The sequence below is a fragment of the Leptidea sinapis genome, chromosome 30 (assembly GCF_905404315.1).
Source record: "Leptidea sinapis chromosome 30, ilLepSina1.1, whole genome shotgun sequence".
Lineage (NCBI taxonomy): Eukaryota > Metazoa > Arthropoda > Insecta > Lepidoptera > Pieridae > Leptidea > Leptidea sinapis.
Genome location: NC_066294.1, coordinates 5,475,516 through 5,494,301, shown reverse-complemented (window position 1 = coordinate 5,494,301; position 18,786 = coordinate 5,475,516).

Here is an 18,786-nt window from a genome sequence, read left to right as displayed (position 1 = left end):
TCTCGCAGGGAAACTCCGAGCATAGGACTCTCCATTGCCCTCTGAAAGTGAGTGTCACATTTACGATATGAATAGCGAATGCGTGTACCGCAAAAAATTAACTAAATGCTGTTAGAGCAAACTAGATTGTGAAGCTCAAATAACTGTTTACAATATGTTTCGTAGCGTATTATCGATTATATTATCATTAACTATAATTTTTTACTTTGAAATACAAACCAAAAAACCAGACCGTCCTAACCACTACATCTGGTTCGACCAACCAAAAGTTTTGGTAAAAGAGAATAGATTTCTCCAAGAGACTGGTACGTGAAGCCATCGAAATTAAAAAACACCCAAATTTCAATAGAGAAGACGTTCTACAATTATCTAACACCTGGGATCTAATAATCTCTAAATTAAAACCCAAAACTACACATACCAAAAAAGAAGAGGACACTGTCAGTAAATTTTGTCAAAAACCATCTGTCTACAGCAAATACCACCTCCGAGTCAATAAATGGCGCTAAACTTCATAAAACTATGTCAAATACTATCTTTAACTCATTTCATCTGCAGTCCCCCTGAAAACGAGATCTGGAAAGGTACAAATACACGCGTTTTAATCCTTTAAAAGTGTTAATTATTTAAGCCGAAAATATAAATCATCTTAAATAAACAAAGTACGGTATTAACTGACACTAATACAGCATCCGTTTCTACTAAAACATGCTGATAAACAGAACCCCACTATATGAACGCCGTAATTCTGACTGATTTATGATTTCCTTCGCTTTTCATCCCTTCCAGAAGAAATACTTTTCTTTCTAGTATTCGCATAAATTTTATTTTAGCTAGTTTTGGTCAATTATTGTGTGTTAAAATAAAAAAAAAAACAATGGGATTCTGTACCAAAATATATAGTAATTTTAGAATAGATTTTTGCTACTTCAATTATGTTATAAATATAATTAATTATAAGCTATTATTTATATCAATTTGAAAATGATATACAACTTAAAGTATTTGAATGGAAAATAGACTACCGATAAGGTCCTACATAAAAAAGTGTGTGTTTTAATATGTATGCACGCAAGAAGTTATACTTCTTTGGTCTAACGAAACACAAATAATAAAAATGATTTATTACTCGTGTTCTTCTACGTTTTTAAAAAGAACAATTTTGCAAAAATCTTGCAAAGATTTTTTGATAATTAATTATTTAATAATGAATACGGTACGATATGTGCTTAAACTCTTTGCCTGTCCTAATAATGGACGAAGAAACAAAAAAAAACAATAACGAATGACGCAAACGTCAGAAAAATTTAGGAACCAACTTCACCCTGTTACTTATGTATTACAGTGATGCACGTGCATCTTTAAATTTCACTCTCAAACTTTTTTTAATAATGCGCCTAAAGAAGTATAACTTCAAAAATTATAAAAATAAAATAACAATAACAGTGATCTATTTCGTAACTTGAAGAAGTTTATTTCTACTTTGCTTTGTTGCTAACATTGAATATTTGTTGAATAATTTTGGTGCTTAGAGGTTTGAATGAAATATCCAATAATTTGGCAAAATTTTAGATTTTTTTAAATTATAATGTTTCCACCTTAGATTAAGGATTGGTCTCCAACAAGATTCCGCAGGCGTAGTCGCAAAGTGCGGCAACTAATACTACGCCCAAATGGGCGTACTCGAGCCTGTCTCGAACAACATGCATGAGCGTTAAATGTCGACGTGCCACATGCTCGCTTAAACTTTGCTAATAATTGAAACTTAACTGCCAGGTTGCGTGAGTAAAACTTTGTCAAACAAATACTACAAGAAAGAAGAACGACACTGGAATCACACTTAAATATAACACTAAGCGTATGTTACAAAATTTTAAAGATGCCATTGAGTGTCAAGGTGCCACGCACACAAGCATCTAATAGTTGCCGCAACAAAAAAGGTATTGTTCTTAGGTAGTTTGGTATCTAGTTTGAGCGCAGCGGAGACCAATCCTTAATCTAAGGTTTCCACTAACACTAACAGTTGTCCTTGAAATTCCTAACCCTTTGTAACCGTCATACTTTGCATATGTCACTTGATTGCTATCTGTTTGATACTCTGTCAACGTACGTTATGTAGAGATCTCGCTTCATCGTGTCTTCCATCGAAATCATCGTGGGAGAGATCCCTGCCAACTCCAAGACCATATCAAGTGATATGATCTTGGCAAGTGCCATCACCATAATTTGCACCTTTTGGATGTGTGGCGTTCCCGACAGTGCCGCTTTCAAATAACTTTCTTCCACGTACAACCAAACTATAAAGTTAATTTTCTTGCGCATTATTACAAAATGAAACTACACGGATACAGTAATATCTAACCTTATAATATTACTAGCTGATGCCCGCGACTTCATCCACGTGGATAACGGTTTTTTTTTTAAAAATAAGCAAGTTTGGAATTGAAGATTATCTCATGTCCTATTCCAGTTCCGGTTCCCGTTTTCGCTCCCATTCCCAACAAATTATATGAATCTTATTTCGAGGAAGCTCACCCACGTGAATTACAGTCTCTTACAAATCCCGCGGATATCATCGATTTTTACGGGATAAAATGTAGCCTAGGTCCTATCCCAAGCTCTAATCTATCGCTGTACCAAATTTTAACAAAATCGGTTCTCCTGCGGCGTAAAAGCGTAACAAACTTACATTTACATTTATAATATTAGTAGAGATGTAACGTTACTGTTTTTCAATATTGTCAATTCACAAGTTGGTGTTAATTTGTAGTGACATTCAAAGCAAATTCAATAACAAATATTTGCAAATATTGATATCTATCAAAACAGTTTTGTGTTTTTAAACTGAGAATCGAGAGTTATTGAAAGATACTTAAAATACAGAGGTCAACTGTCGTCGGTATTAAGTATGACTTTTCTACTAACAAAATCCGTAACTATTTGAAATTTGTCTATATTTGAAACCAAACCTCGAAATGTATTAAATTAATTTCCTTTTTACACGCTTTTTATACGCTTTATATTAGCTTCACCTGAATGTTTGTTTGTTTGTAACCAACTCTTTTGGGCACAATTTAGACACACTTTAAACGGCCAGATTTTGTTCAAACTTCGTTTCTACACTTATCGAGGACCGATGACAATACATTAATTTTATAAAATTATTCCATTTTTCAATTTTCAAAATAAGATTTTTGTTAATTTATTATATTTTTTCGTCGATCGTAGATAAGGCAGGAATTGATGTTATTTTAAATGCCAACTATTATCTTTCAACCAAAGCGTGTTTTTTAGTTTTGTTTTAACAATTTTTTTCTGTTAAGTTTCAAAACAATGCATAAAATATCGAACGTTATAATACCTTTATTTATTTACGGTGTTTGTAGAATGATGAATTTACTTAAGTCAATAGCTCTTGTGTTTTTACTTAGTAGTTAATTTACATGTAGTTTTTTTTATTTACTCGTGTAAGGTATTGAGTATTTTGATGTATGCGGTTTGAGTTTATTTTTTTGCATTACTTTACATATTGTAATAATGAATTTGGATTTAAAAGAGTGGTTTCGTGCCACTTTGTCTCATTAGAGCTCAACCCTTTTCGATTTTAGTTTTCAAGTATTTTTTTTTTTTTGAAAAAAGAGGACAAACGAGTGTACACTTGGTGTTAAGTGATCACCACCGCCCACATTCTCTTGCAACACCATGTTGTGGTAAATGTGAAAAAGAAAACTTTTGACATTTATAAATGTCATTCACTTGACCTACATTAATTTTGATTTGATTTGAAAGCTTTTTTACAATTGCGCTCGTCACCTTGAGACGTAAGATATTAATTATTATTAATTAGATTAAGTCTCATTTGCCCAGTAATTTCATTAGCTACGGCGCCCTTCAGACCGAAACACACCAATCCATAATCTAGCTGTCATCCTGTGCAAAGGAGCCTCCCTCCGGCTTTTCTAAATCTATTGTACCACCGATACAATATTGCAACAATAATAATTTGAAAAATGAGCATCGATTTAACCGAACAGAGAAATAAGATTAAATACTGTTTGCATTTAACCTTATTTCCCTATTCGGGCTTTAACAGCTGCGCCACGCTCATTTCACGTCATTCATTTCATGAGACCACAACAAAAGCTTCCATTTACAATAAGGTCCCGTGTTCACGTTGGTTCAATTTAATATTGAAGAGCTCATTGAAAAAGGTACTGTTTGACTTTACATAGTGTTTGCTCGTATGTTGTGTTTGAAATTCCATAATAATTTAAATACTTTTATTTTGTTCATTCAAGGGATGTCCAATGCGTCTCAATCTCATAGAAATAAAGCTTCATTTTTAGGGTTCCGTAGCCAAATGGCAAAAAAAAGAAAAAATCCCTTAAAGATTCGTCATGTCTGTCTGTCTGTCTGTCCGTGTATATCACAGCCACTTTTATCCAAAACTATAAGAATTATACTGTTGAAACTTGGTAAGTAGGTGTATTCTGTGAACCAAATTAACATTTTGATACAAAAATAGAAACAAAAAACAATAAATTATTTTTCATCAAACCCATACGTGTGGTACTTCAAAAATGATATTGAGGTTTCTGATGAGTATAATTTCTTTCTAAACTGATTAGTTTACGCGAGAAACACTTCCAAAGTGGTTAAATGTGACCCCTCGCTGTAACTTCTAAAATAAGACAATAATAAAACTAAATAAAATATATCATGTACATTAGCATGCAAACTTCCACTAAAAATTGGTTTGAACCAGATCTAGTGAGTAGTTTTTAAAAAAAAGCTGCTAAAATAAAGTAAGAAAAGCCCGTTAGAAGTTAAATTTTGTCGTGGTTTTGTCCACGAAAGAGTGTTAAAGCTTTTTTACCTCAACTTTTGTACGAAAATATATCGCAGTTCCAGCAAAAATGTCACATGAACACAAAATCTATTTCCGACGAAAGTAGAGGTAGTGTAGTGTAATAGTATATTTTTCACCAAGGGGGGAAAGTTAGCAATTCCTATCGAGGTTGCAATTTGTAGACAATCAATTTGTACACCTACGAGAAGAATAAAAACTGATCATAATAATTTTAACAAACAAATTCAAAATACTATCAGACCAATAAGTAAAATAATTTATTAATAGGTTTAAAGACATTTGTAATCGACCAGTAACTACATGCTCAGTATCAGAACTAGTATATGACGCAGTATACTCGTCGAAGCATGCTAGCTAAGACTGCGGTTGTTTGCGGATATCTTTATGTACACCGATTACAATGAGATTTAATATTCAATTTACGAAATTCTTCTTTAGTTCGATTCAGAATAGATGCCATTTGGTCCCAAAAAAATTTAAATAGTTTGGCCCAGTAGTTTCAATTTTATGAAAATTTTTGTAAACGTGGATGATATAATTGTTTTGGTGTACGGCTTTTTAAGAATTTTTCATTTGTTTGTTTTATATTATTATTAACGGACACTAAAAATAAATAATAATAAGAAACTACGTTTAAAAAAACCGACTTCAAAAACTGAAAAGTACAAATTAAGTTATTACATATTGATAGCTTTGAAGTCGGTTCCAAGCCAAAATATTATGTTACAGTAGGAGCCTACACTCGCCACGCGTGACTTTGAGAGGGATAGGTTCGCCTAGAATAAAACAACCCAAGCGGGCAGACACGCGCGGCCAGACGCTATAATATAAGCCGCGTTAAGCACATGCAGTCTCTATTCGAATTCACATTTAGCTGAGACCTCGATGCTGATTCATCCTATCCGTGGCAGACTTTTTCAAAATATTTATAGACCGACGCGGCTTCCTTACAAGGCTGATCGCACAGTCAGTACACGGCTTATGACGTCAATTTTATCCGTAACAGGCGACTAGAACAAAGTTCATAGTTGACATACCCGGATTAAATATGCTTACATTACTCTTACATATTAGTATCCATAAGAGGAGATCAAAGTTGATTATAAATGTTTAATGACAGATAAAGATATGGGCCCGAATGCAACAAATATTAAAGATTTTGTTAAATGTGTTCTCGTTAATAGCATTAAACATAATATTAATTAATTTAGTGTAAATCTAAATTTATAAATACTAACTTCCTCTCTGATTTGTTAGTTATTATACTTTGTATAAGCCAAATGGTTTACACAAACCGTAATAAAATCGTATATGAAATCACAAACCACAGATATCAGTTAATGTAATGTAAATATTAATAACATGTGAATGGTACCAACAAGATTTATTGCTCTATGAGGATGGGTGGTGTGAAAGAAAAACTCATCTCAAACCGATGAATTTTATTACTGAATGTGATTTTTGGAGACTTGGTTACAATGTTTATTTCGTACAACTATGCGAAGTAAGTATCTAGTGAGGGTACTTTCAAAATACACACACAGATTTTGCCCTTCTATACTTGGACTTTGTAGTAATTTGTTTTTTTTTTCACGATTTTACTTATTACATATATTATTTATTTCATATCATGCTACTTATTAAATGCCCATGTCGGACTTACTCCCGTAACAGTTGGGAACTGTACTCTCGAAATTGTTGAAGAGTACGTCTACCTTGGACAAATAATTCAGTTGTGAGGTCCAATTTCGGGAATAAGGTCACTCGTCGAATCCAACTCGGATGGGCAGCGTTCGGGAAACTCCGTAAAATCTTCTCGTCCAAAATACCACAGCGTCTGAACACGAAGGTTTTCAACCAGTGTGTGTTGTCAATGATTACATACGGAACGCAGACGTGGTCGCTAACTATGGGCCTTAGGAGGAAGCTCATTGTCTCTCAACAGGCAATGGAGAGGTCTATGCTCGGAGTTTCCCTGCAAGAAATAAGGAGATCGCTAGGAGAACTAAATTCACCGACATAGCCCAAATTATTGCGAAACTGAAGTGGCAGTGGACAGGGCACATAGTTCGACGGACAGATGGCTGTTGGGGCAGTAAAGTCCTCGAATGACGACCACGTCCCGGAAGATCTAGTGTTGGTAGGCCCCCCACAAGATGGACTGAAGTGTCGTGTTAGCAAGAAAGGCAGTAGCAAGAGCATCGCTCTGTTCAACAGCAGTAGTAGTAGATATTAATATGCGTTTTGGTTTTAAGGATCGAGCTACACGCCCAACATCAGCTCTAGGATTATCAATTTTTACAAGTGTTTTCTTCCATATGTTGTTTGCCGATTTTTGCACAGCGAAACTAATCAAGCCACAGAGGCGATTTATTAGACTGCGAACAGATCTTCTCAAAGCTCCTTTAGATAGATTATTGTCACGACTCTTTCACGACATTTCTACTATTGAAGAAAATGATCTAGAAGAGAGATTAATGTTTTCTTTCAGTTGTGTGCGATATTTACTCCAGTCAGCATCGTGATGACGGTAATAGCGAGTTTTTGGATTGTGTTGCATGTAACCCCCAATGCTAAAATATATTGGATAGTGATTGGGTGATAAAGCTACTAATGCGTGGACTTCACTCATCTTTGGAATATCACGCGTTAAAACCAAATCTGGTTTAGTAGCTTTATAATCAGAGCAATAATTTACTTGTGTTGGAATATCCGGAGCAAGAATCGTATAGTCGCGTTTTAACATGTGATTAAATAGAAGCCTACCACGTGTATTAGTGTAACTACTTTGCTAGTAATTGTGATTAGCATTTAAAGCACCGGCGACAAGCACGTGACCACCAAGATTAAGTAAAATATCAAGATCATACTCCATTAGAGGTAGGTTGGGAAATTGGTAAGCAGATACTATAATATGTTCATTTCCTGATATTCTAACGCTAATGCCTCAATATTTTTAGTTTTAGGTATCGTAATGACGGAGTGATTTAGGTTATTTTTAATTAAAATGACTTCACCTTGCCCGCGACCAGTGTGATGCTTACCTTGTCGATAGCAAGTATGTAGTCCATGCCGCAGTTGCACATGAGGAATGACACCCTGGCCCATACGGCAAAAGAGAAAGCCGATCTCTTGTGAACTCTTTTCGCCTCCAACTCGACTCTTGACGACAACGGAAAAACACCGCCGACCATCCCGCGGTGTCAGAGCTCTATGCCTGAAGTACAGTTCAGACAGAAAACTGTAAGGCGAGCTCTGTTTTCGATGGACGTCAGGAAGTCTAGCGGGCCGGATGGCATTTCTCCAATCGTGCTTAGAACGTGTGCCCCTGAGTTGACGCCAGTGCTAACGCGTTTATTCCGGCACTCTTATTCTAAAGGCGTAGTCCCTGACTCATCGAAGTCAGCCCTTGTCCATCCGATCCAAAAAAAAGGAGACAGTTCGGATCCGGCAAACTACACGTCTATTGCTATTACCTCCCTGCTCTCCAAAATCATGGAGAGCATAATTAGCCGTCAGCTCTTGGTATACCTAGAGGGTCACCAGTTGATCAACGACCGTCAATACGGGTTTCGCCATGATCGGTCGGCAGGTGATCTTCTGGTATACCTAACACATAGATGGGTTGCGGCTATTGAAAGCAAGGGGGAATGCCTAGTAGATAGCCTGAATATAGCGAAGGCCTTTGATCGTGTATGGCACAAGGCGCTCCTCTCCAAACTTCCATCATTTGGGCTTCCCGAGAGCTTGTGCAAGTGGACCTCCAGCTTCCTTACTGGGCGCAGCATACAGATCGTTGTCGACGGATATTGCTCGAACCCGAAGCCCGTGAATGCTGGAGTGCCCCAAGGCTTTGTGCTGTCTCCCACGCTGTTTCTTCTGCACCTCCAACATTCATTGCTATGCAGACGACAGTACTGGTGATGCCGTATACACGGGCCATGCAGGTCTCTCTCGGGAAATCGTCGACAAGTGCCGGCAGAAACTTGTGTCTTCTATCGAGTCCTCTCTTGAGAAGGTCGAGGAATGGGGAAAATTGAACCTGGTCCAATTAGCCTTTACCACAAAAAAAAACCCCATTTGTCTTTGACAACAATTCCTTCAAAGGCTCGCCTAGTATCGGAATACTGGGTAGGGAAATCTCAAGCGATTGCCAATTTCGTGGTCATCTGGAAGGCAAAGCCAAATCGGCTTCAAAGAAACTGGGCGTCATTAATAGAGCACGGCAATACTTCAAGCCGGCCCACATACTAGCGCTCTACAAAGCGCAGGTCCGGCCACACATGGAAAAAAAAGCACGTACACCTTCCTTAAAGGCCGGCAACGCTCCTGTTGCAAGAGATTGTGGGCGTCGGTGATCACTTAACAACAAGTGACCCGTACGCTCGTTTGTCCTCCTATTCCATAAAAAAAAAGTATAGCCAGGTGTCATAAAGAAAATATTTGATGTGAGGCGAGTCTCGCAAATAAGAATTATATCGATAGATTCGGAATTCAGTGCAAATTCAAGTAATTCATGTTTTTTACTACGTACTCCATCAGCGTTCCATGAAAGTAGACACAGTGCGTTTTTATTAAACAAGGGTGTGTGAACACAAGCATAACCTTTTCTAATGGAGAGGTGCAAGATGTATATTGAGTTTTAAGTTTACGTAAGATTAGCAATATCTCAAACATTTCCTTGGCTGCTGCATTCTCAGTGGTAGGTAAGATCAGTTCAGCACCAATTGGGTTTGGAGAGCAGGCTATTCTTACTTCAGGTACTCCTCCAACTTTAGCGTTTGATACCGCAACATTTGCCCAAGTCATGGTTTTCGATATGGGTGTCGACGTACGTAATAACGGGAGTGGCTTACGTGCATAAATTTTTGACTGCAAGCGTTCAATGTAAGCTAGTCTCACTTTGCATTTGCTATAATTCGCAGGGTGTTCCTCATTTCAGTAACAACAGTGAGCAAGATCCTTATGGTCATTCTTTGAACACTCAGATATTGGGTGCATCCCTGTACATTTAACACAATGCGGTGGCATATTACAGTTTTTGGATGAATGACCAAATCTTGACATCAGAAGCTCTGAGTGCCGGATGTGCCGTTGGGCTTGAATTTCTGAATAGCAATTACGCAGTTAAACAGGTATATTATTTGCCGAAATCTAAAAATGTCAGCTCCCTCTGAAAGGTGAATTAATAAGGAGGACAAGGTAATTCTCTTATAGATTTTAATTTTGTAACCACTGTACCTTTGAATCCAAGCTTCTCCAGCTCATCGGGAAGGTCTTTCTCAGCCTATGCAGGTAAATCCTTAATAACTACCTCATAAGTCTTTTCATCTTTTCGGGTGTAGGTTAAAAAAGAAACACCGTCTGCCCGAAAGCCTTCTTTGATAGCTTGGTGGGAGTAAAAATTACGGCTACTTTGTTGCCGTTCCTATATTGAAAGTGAATCTGTTTTATGTATCTACTCACTGTTTCTTTGACGTTTTCATGGGTCTTAAATTAATTTATAGATAATGTCTGAACAGTGGCTGGGACTTTATTATAAAAGTGTATACTTTTACCCTTACAACTATTGTGTATCTTATGAAGCCTACTAGAATTAGTTAGAAGCAATCCCTTATTTCAAATCGCTTTTAAGAGCAAAAGATGACGATATTACATAATTACGGGGCTCATACGTGAAACAACTATATGAAGCCTGCTCTATATTAGACATGGATGTAAAACGATTGATCGCAGATATCGGAGGACAAAGAAGTCGCAATAAGAATCTATTTACCATATCACCTTCAAAGTGTCGAGCCATTATCATGATTTGTAGCATCGTAAAGAAAAGTTCGCTCAAGTGTTTCTTTGAGAATCTTTATATAGTCCACATCTGGCGTGATAAAGATTGCTACTTAGTGATCAAAGAGTTTTATAGTATGCGTAAGTAATATATTATCAAGATCGTGAATCATCAATAATTTTTCATTGCGGGACTAACACCTGTAAAACCTACCTTACCTTACGTACCTTAAAGGTATTATGTATCTTATGATGCCTACTACAATTGGTTACATGCAATCCCTTATTTCTAGTGTTATAATGATGAAAATAATAATTAGAGGAAAAATAATCGGGAATGCGGAATAAGAAGACTGGTTGCCGAAGGAGATAATCCTTGCTGAAAAGCATCCGGGAGTAGACTAGCATTACTCCCGTAGAACAACTGCTCTGTCACGCTTGTGATACAAATACAAAAAGATGATGCCCAATCAATCTTTAATGATTGAAAAGTAAAGAAAAAATAACTGAAAAGGTATTAGAATAATATACATATATATATATATATATATATATATATATATATATATATATACCTCAATACCAGTGGGAGGCTCCTTTGCACAGGATGCCGGCTAAGATTATGAGTACCACAACGGCGCCTATTTCTGCCGTGAAGCAGTAATGTGTAAGCATTACTGTGTTTCGGTCTGAAGGGCGCCGTAGCTAGTGAAATTACTGGGCAAATGAGACTTAACATCTTGTCTCAAGGTGACGAGCGCAGTTGTAGTGCCGTTCAGAATTTTTGGGGGTTTTAAGAATCCTGAGCGGCACTGCATTGTAATGGGCAGGGCGTATCAATTACCATCAGCTGAACGTCCTGCTCGTCTTGTCCCTTATTTTTATTTAAAAAAAAATCTATAAATAATTGTGTTCACCGCACTTAAACATATTGAATGTTAAATTTTAGGACAGTATAAAACCTGCTTACGGCCGTTCCCAATATTCAGTCTATCTCTTACTTGAGATAAAAATCGTAACTATCGTTGAATTTTCTATCCTAATAACCTTATCGACGGTAACTCACATTATCCGTACAATCTGTGTGTCAATGGGACGACGTATAGCTTACCAGCGATAGAAGTTTGTATGAAAATTGCAATTCACGCGTTCCAATACAAGAATAAGATAGTATATTGGGAACGGCCGTTAGTAACTAAGCGAAAATACGCAGAATCTTCCAAATACCTAAAATAGCCCGTCAAGGCGAATCAATAGTTTCACTGACTTTGCTCGTGATTTCGAATCCATCTTGTACATTTCACGGATTATAACGTCCATAGAACCCTCATAAGAAAGTATTTGATGTTCAGTTGAGATCAGAAGGCTCGGCTTATCTTTTTCTAACATAGAATACATTTCTTTTCGTTGATGTTAGAATAAAAATGTCTTTCTATTTAGTGTTATTTGTAGAGCTTGTTGGGCGACTATCAGGTATCTAAACCAACGGCAAATATAATTTTTATACATACTTACGTGTTTTAACTACGACGATTATTAATAGCTAACCAGTTGATTATAAATGAATTCAATTCAAAACAAATTTAGCAAAATCTCAGAGGAAAAAGAAGAACAATCTCTCATTTATAAATAGTAACTCTTGAAAGTTTCTCTGTCTAATTTTCTTGTAGCACATCACTTACATATTGGAATTTCAAAAACGTTAAATGGATAACATTATGAAATCCCTTCGTGAAAGTACAAGTCAATACTGGCTGTACGAAGTAATTTACTGACGTTTAACGATCGTCCGTTTATAATGAAACAGTAAACAGAGACAGCCATAAATACCGTTATTCAGACTGATTTATGACTTCCCTAGGCTCTTTTCATCCTAGTTAGTATTGCAATAAATTCGTTTCAATCCAATACGATTGAACATAAAAATTAGCTTTGCCAGATTTTTAGGTAGGTTTACGCGCTCTTTTCGACCCATACCGTTTCGTCCTGGGAAGATCGCGGAAGGATAATTCCTAACTTTTGTAGTGGGTGGTTGAAACTTGTAAGTTAAACTTATTAAAAACAGATATTTTTTATAGCTTGTCCCTTTTAAATGAATTAAGACAAGTCTGCAATAAAGTTAACACTCACAAGTGACTTCAATGATTAATTGTAGCTTTACATGAGTATCAAATAAATGGAAGGGAATGTTGTGATGATAAAATCTGTAATATGACAGGATTTTATAAATTTGTGCTATTGGTTTTATTTTTATTTTTAAATATCGAATAGAGATAGTTATTGATAAATGTTTTTTCCTTCATTCGAATTTTCCTGAGGATGTCTATATTATGTTTAATGATTCGGTAAAAAGAATAAAACTATTCGTAAATATTTATTTTTTAAGTGTAAATTGTGAAAATCGTCGTGATTTTAAATAAATAACTAGACTTAGTTATCTGTGGCACCAAAAAACCGACTTTAAAAAACTGAAAAGTATAAAATAACTTAATACAAATTTAATTTAATACACCTCTTATGCAAATCTTATTTATACCTTTAATAATTATAAAAAACTATTATTTGTATGTGCTACCTATTGATAAGGTTGAAGTCGGTGCCTGCCCGCTTGGGTTGTTTGGTTCTAGACGAAGATATCTCGCTCAAAGTCACACGTGGCGAGTGTAGGTATTGCATTTGGCCTGGCACTGACTTCAAACCTATCAATAGGTTAAATTAAATTTTTATGAAGTTATTTTATACTTTTCAGATTTTGAAGTCGGTTTTTTTAAACGCAGCTTTTTTTACTTCTAAGTGTCATTAATCAGGTAAACTATAAGATTTCGTTTCTTTTTATTGTCATATATTAAATACTACTTTTTTAAGTAGCTATGGGTAGGTCTACGAAATTCCTTGCAACCTAAACAATACATTATGTAGATAAATAATATCATAAAAGAAAGATTATTTCACGTTCTTGTGGGACACTGAAATATCGTGAATAAAGTTTGTTAGCTATGAATGACAGGTAGCCTAAAACCTACTTATTGGCAAATGAGTTAATAATAATAATATATAATCAATCTAAATGATATACTTCTGACACAAACTATAATAATATATCCACGTAAACAAAAATATTAATAACAATGTTCACAAAATGAAAACTACTTGGCCAAATTACGTCATATTTTCAAAAGAAGTTTCACGAAAATCGGATCATATGCCTCAGGATAATCGGTGAACATACATAAAAAGAAAATCCAATTGAATTGAGCGCCTCCTCCTTTTCCAAGTCGGTTGAAAACAACTGTGGTTTTTGTGACATTATAGTAAGGTAAACAAACCTTTGTTAGGCCATAGAGTACAGACTTTTTCTTTTAAATTATAAATGATCTTTCTTATAATGATCTTGGCTGTAGATATAAATGACCGATAAAAGTAGAGAAGTAGATAAAAATATTAACTAGTTATTTACGTCGAATCAATTCATTTGAGAGAGTAACAGCAGTACCTGTAACAGCACCAATCATACATACATACAATCATACCTTTCTTTCTATGGCAGAGCCTCTATGAGCGTCTGCCATATTTGCCTGTCATCTTCCACTAGCATCAAACCTTTCATACATGTTCGTAAATAATGATTACTTCCAGTAAAGTAATGCAATGTAAATGTTTGAACTAGAAAGGGTATTTACAACGTACCCGCTATAAAACTCAGCAGTTGAACTACAGTGAGCTTACGACATAGTTATTATTCCTTAATTGGTTGTTATTTCGCTGAAGTATAAGTAAACAGTTTTAGAGTATAATAAATAAAATACCATATAAATTGGTAGGATAAAACTACAATAGGTTGACAAGTACGGGTCGCATAAGAGTGGAGCGCTCGAAATCAATGACAAGAGGTTGAAATTGGGTGTTTTGCCATTTGGACGATAACGGTAACAAAAGATATCGTGGGACTGAAGATTTTTATATGTTTCACGTTGTATTAATTGTATTGTTAGGAACAGCAAGCCAGCGATTGAAGCTTGCTTCTTCATTGCTTGCTTCATGTAATCGTACAGAAGCGAGCGTAGCTCGAGGTATCACTAATTCTTCTTCGTCGGATTACAGAATCAAAGACCAAAACGAATTAGGCGCCACGTGGATAGATTGATATACTATTAGTGTCAATGTGTCAAGAGTTTCTCGCCGCCTCCGCAGTTCTGCTGCGACCACGATTCATGCAATTGGATCGAAATATCGGCAAATTAATAAAATATTATATAATAATTACCAAAGTTTAAAAATATATAGTAATTATACAAACCAACTTGTTAATTCCCTACAGTTCGTCATATTTGTTACCTGACCCAACATTGATAAATAAACAGCAAAGCAGTGGTTGAATGTGGTGTCTTTACTTCTAATTACTAATATTTTTTTATTAAATCTAAGAAAGTAGTTCCTTTATTTTCCATTTTAATTGTTTGTTTTCGTTTTCGATTTATAATATAAGTTGCATGTAAGTAATAATTCTAAAGAAGAAGATATGTAAATGGTTTTCTTTTATTTATAGGTATAGTAGTATGTATAGTTTTAATGTACTGTTTGTCTTCCAAATAAACAGAAATTACAGTGTAGGTATTAAAGACAAAGTTTAACAACACACACAGGTTGTTTACAAAAACAGGTACACCTAGCTGTCAATCCAAAATCAATTGCGACCTTGAAATCTTGGTCAAGCTTTATTTACACCGGTAGGTAACTCTCACAAACAATCGATGTCGGACGTAACTTTTGTAACATTTGGCGCCACTTCACAATCGGTGATTAAATCCGATTACATTCGAGCACGATCGTGTGGGGGGCATATTCGCTTCTGGTCGGTGATCATAGTTTATAATCGTTATAGTGATCACGGCAATCGATGAATTATCAGTTTTTCAGGCACGCATCAAAGAGAATTTGCGTCTTGTTGCGTGCCCACACGATCGCCGGTCATTGATTCTCTGGAGGATACTAGACAGTGAGCGAAGCTAGTTACTAGGATTACATAATGAGTTCAATTCACTTGGATACGTAATATATTTACTTTGTTTTATTAAGATGAATGCTCAATCACCTCAATCACCTGCATCCTCTCTTCTTCCTTTCTTTCCACAACTTTCGGTTCAACTAAATTCATAAGATGATTTTATAGGTACTGAAATTAAATTAATGGTAGCAGCAACTATGCCTGCTATGCATGCCATGTGTGGATTGATGCATCTACTGTTTTGTACTATATCTATGTTTATATTATTACTATAACTATGTTTTTTAACTAATAACAACATCTCAATAACTATAACTGTTTTGAAAAGAGCAACCTTTGAGTTTCTTACTAGTTCATATCTAAGGAAATCTGCCATAAGAACGGGCTGCACAAAAACTAACATAAATCAATCAAGTGTAGTGAAATTTACTAAATAAATATAATAGAAAATAATAGAATGCTGTGTTCACAATGGTGTTGGCGACCTTATAAAACGACAACATAACGTATATAATATGTATTCAAAAACCGAACACACTTTGGTACGTGTTGGATGAGCCAAGGAAACTTTCATATTTGATGGATTGATTAAACAATGTCAAACTAGACGACATGCTTGCTTATGTAAGCAGGCAATTTTGCACATTGGAGTACTTAGTAACGTAAACATTTTTTTTTGTTATATATATAAAATATAGAAAAGATAAAAAGGTATTCTCTGTGTGAATTTGAATAAAACTATTTCAAATTTCATCCATTTAAATATATATATTCTCATCCAATAAAAAAGTATTAAACTGAAGGTTTTGCATATTTAACCGATTGAAAAAGGGGAGGTTATCATGTCGTATGTATATTTTTATTTTTGCTACCCATGAACGTCGCCGTTTATTTACTTCGTTTTTTTATTTATTTGAATGTATGGTACATTTACTTTAAGATTGGTCTCGTTGAAATTATCAATTATAGTTGTGAATTTATAAAAAAGATCAAATATCGCCAGTGGAAATATTTAATTAAAAGATTAAATAATAAATAAAATTAAATATCTTTAGCTAAACAATTGCAAAGGGTACGAATGAAAATCGTACGATTGAAGTGGTCTTGTGATGAAGCCGGAAAGTAGGCTTAGTATCGGAATATTGAATCTCGGAGTCTCCAGTAATTGCCATTTCCGCAGTCTTCTGGAAGGCAAGGCCGAAGTGACTTCGAAGAAGCTGGGCGTCATAAATAGACCACGGCAATACTTCAAGCCGACCCACATTCTAGCGCTCTACAAAGCGTTGGTTCAGCCACATATGGAGTATTGCTGTCACCTCTGGTCTGGCGAACCCCAGTATCAGCTCGAAATATTGAACCGACTGCAACGCAGAGCTGCTTGAATGGTCAGAGTTCCAGTGCTCTGTGCACGACTAGATCACTTGACGTTGCGTAGAGACGTCGCTTCATTGTGTGTCTTCTACCGCATTTATCACGGGGAGTGTTCCGAAGAGCTGTTTCACCTGATTTATACTGCTGAATTCCACCTTCGCACGACACGCCACGCCTAGGATATAATTGTAAAATATAAGTTAGTATTGTTGCGGGTGACACCAAAAGTGAAAAGAGACCAATGAAATGCTAAACTAAATCAAAATTAACTCATTTAAAATTCAGTAAATGACTATTCTTTTTTGGTTTTTTAACTGAGTTCTCTTGATAGGTCTCATCATCCTCGTTTAAATGTCACTGCTTGTGGCGGCGGTGTGGGATGGGTCGTTCCTTCTCTAAAATATGGTCGAGTGAGGCGATGGCTGGCCCATGCGTCATGCTCCTGAACGGGCGCTACTCGTGGTGGCAGGTAATCCTGTAACCAGAACCTCTGCTTCAGATTCTTAAAAGCTATTATATTCTTTTTTATAATCGCTTAAAAAATGCTCGCAAAATACCTTTATTTATTTACGACATTTTTTGGATGATGCAACTACTGTACTCAACAAAATCTGTTTACTATTAATTAAAATTTACTTACTACAAAATAACAATTTTTTCTTCAATACCACATTATGACAATTTTAATTAAAAATTCACGTTATACGATATTTGTTCCATGTACCTACGTAACATAACAATTTCATATTTTTTTAAAGTGATAACCCTCATTTCTTGGATTAAATACATAAATTAAAATTGAAAAAAAAAATAAGATGTCGCTTGTTCAATTCTAAACAATTTGTTATTTAGATTTGAAAGAACGACATCTCACGTCAATTTCCTAATATGCAAATATTCGGGTTGAGCAACTGTAAAGTAGATCCTGTAGATGGCGCCACAACCTGAGAGTTGAACAGGACATACAAGATTTATCAACGATACGACACTTTGACTTTGGCATTGGGCTGTCTTAGCTTAAGATTAGCATAATTTCAGCTGTCAAATGACTATAAAAACGAAATCAAAGATTATGCTAAGCTTACTCTCACCTGAGTTTAGTGTAAGTAAAGTCTGAGCAGTCTAAGTATGTTTTATAGATCTCGGCCTTAGCATCAGTAGTCAGATCTCAAGTAGTTACTGTTCTGAATTTTTCATTATCAATATTTTGATGGATTGACTGGTGGCACGGGGAAGGGCGCTGATCTGCGTCGCGACTTGCGTAGATACTCTGGCTCCTTCTCATGACAAGTTACGTCAGTTGATGCTGGGGCTGTTACTTCGACTGCCGAAGACAGAAAACGTCGCAAATATGTCGGTCTCAGTGAGTCTTACATCTTTGTGCCATATGGTGTCGAGACACTTGGCCCATGGGACCGAGAGGCGCGGTGAATGTTCAAAGTACTATCTTATCGGCTCAATGGGACTACTGGAAACCCAACCGCTAGCAGCTATTTCGGTCAACGGATCAGCCTAGCTACCCATCGTGGAAATGCTGCCAGTATTTTTGGTACGCTTCCCCATAATGATAGTTTTAATTTAATATAATCACAGCATTGTCAATATAATTATAATATAAATTATGATTCAAATTAATTTTGACTTCTCAATATAGCTTAACAATCCATTAGCGACGAAGGCTGTTGTAATACTGCTACTAATGGCAACACTAACAATATAAAGTTACTGTAAATTGAGATAGCAAAAAAGCTTGGGA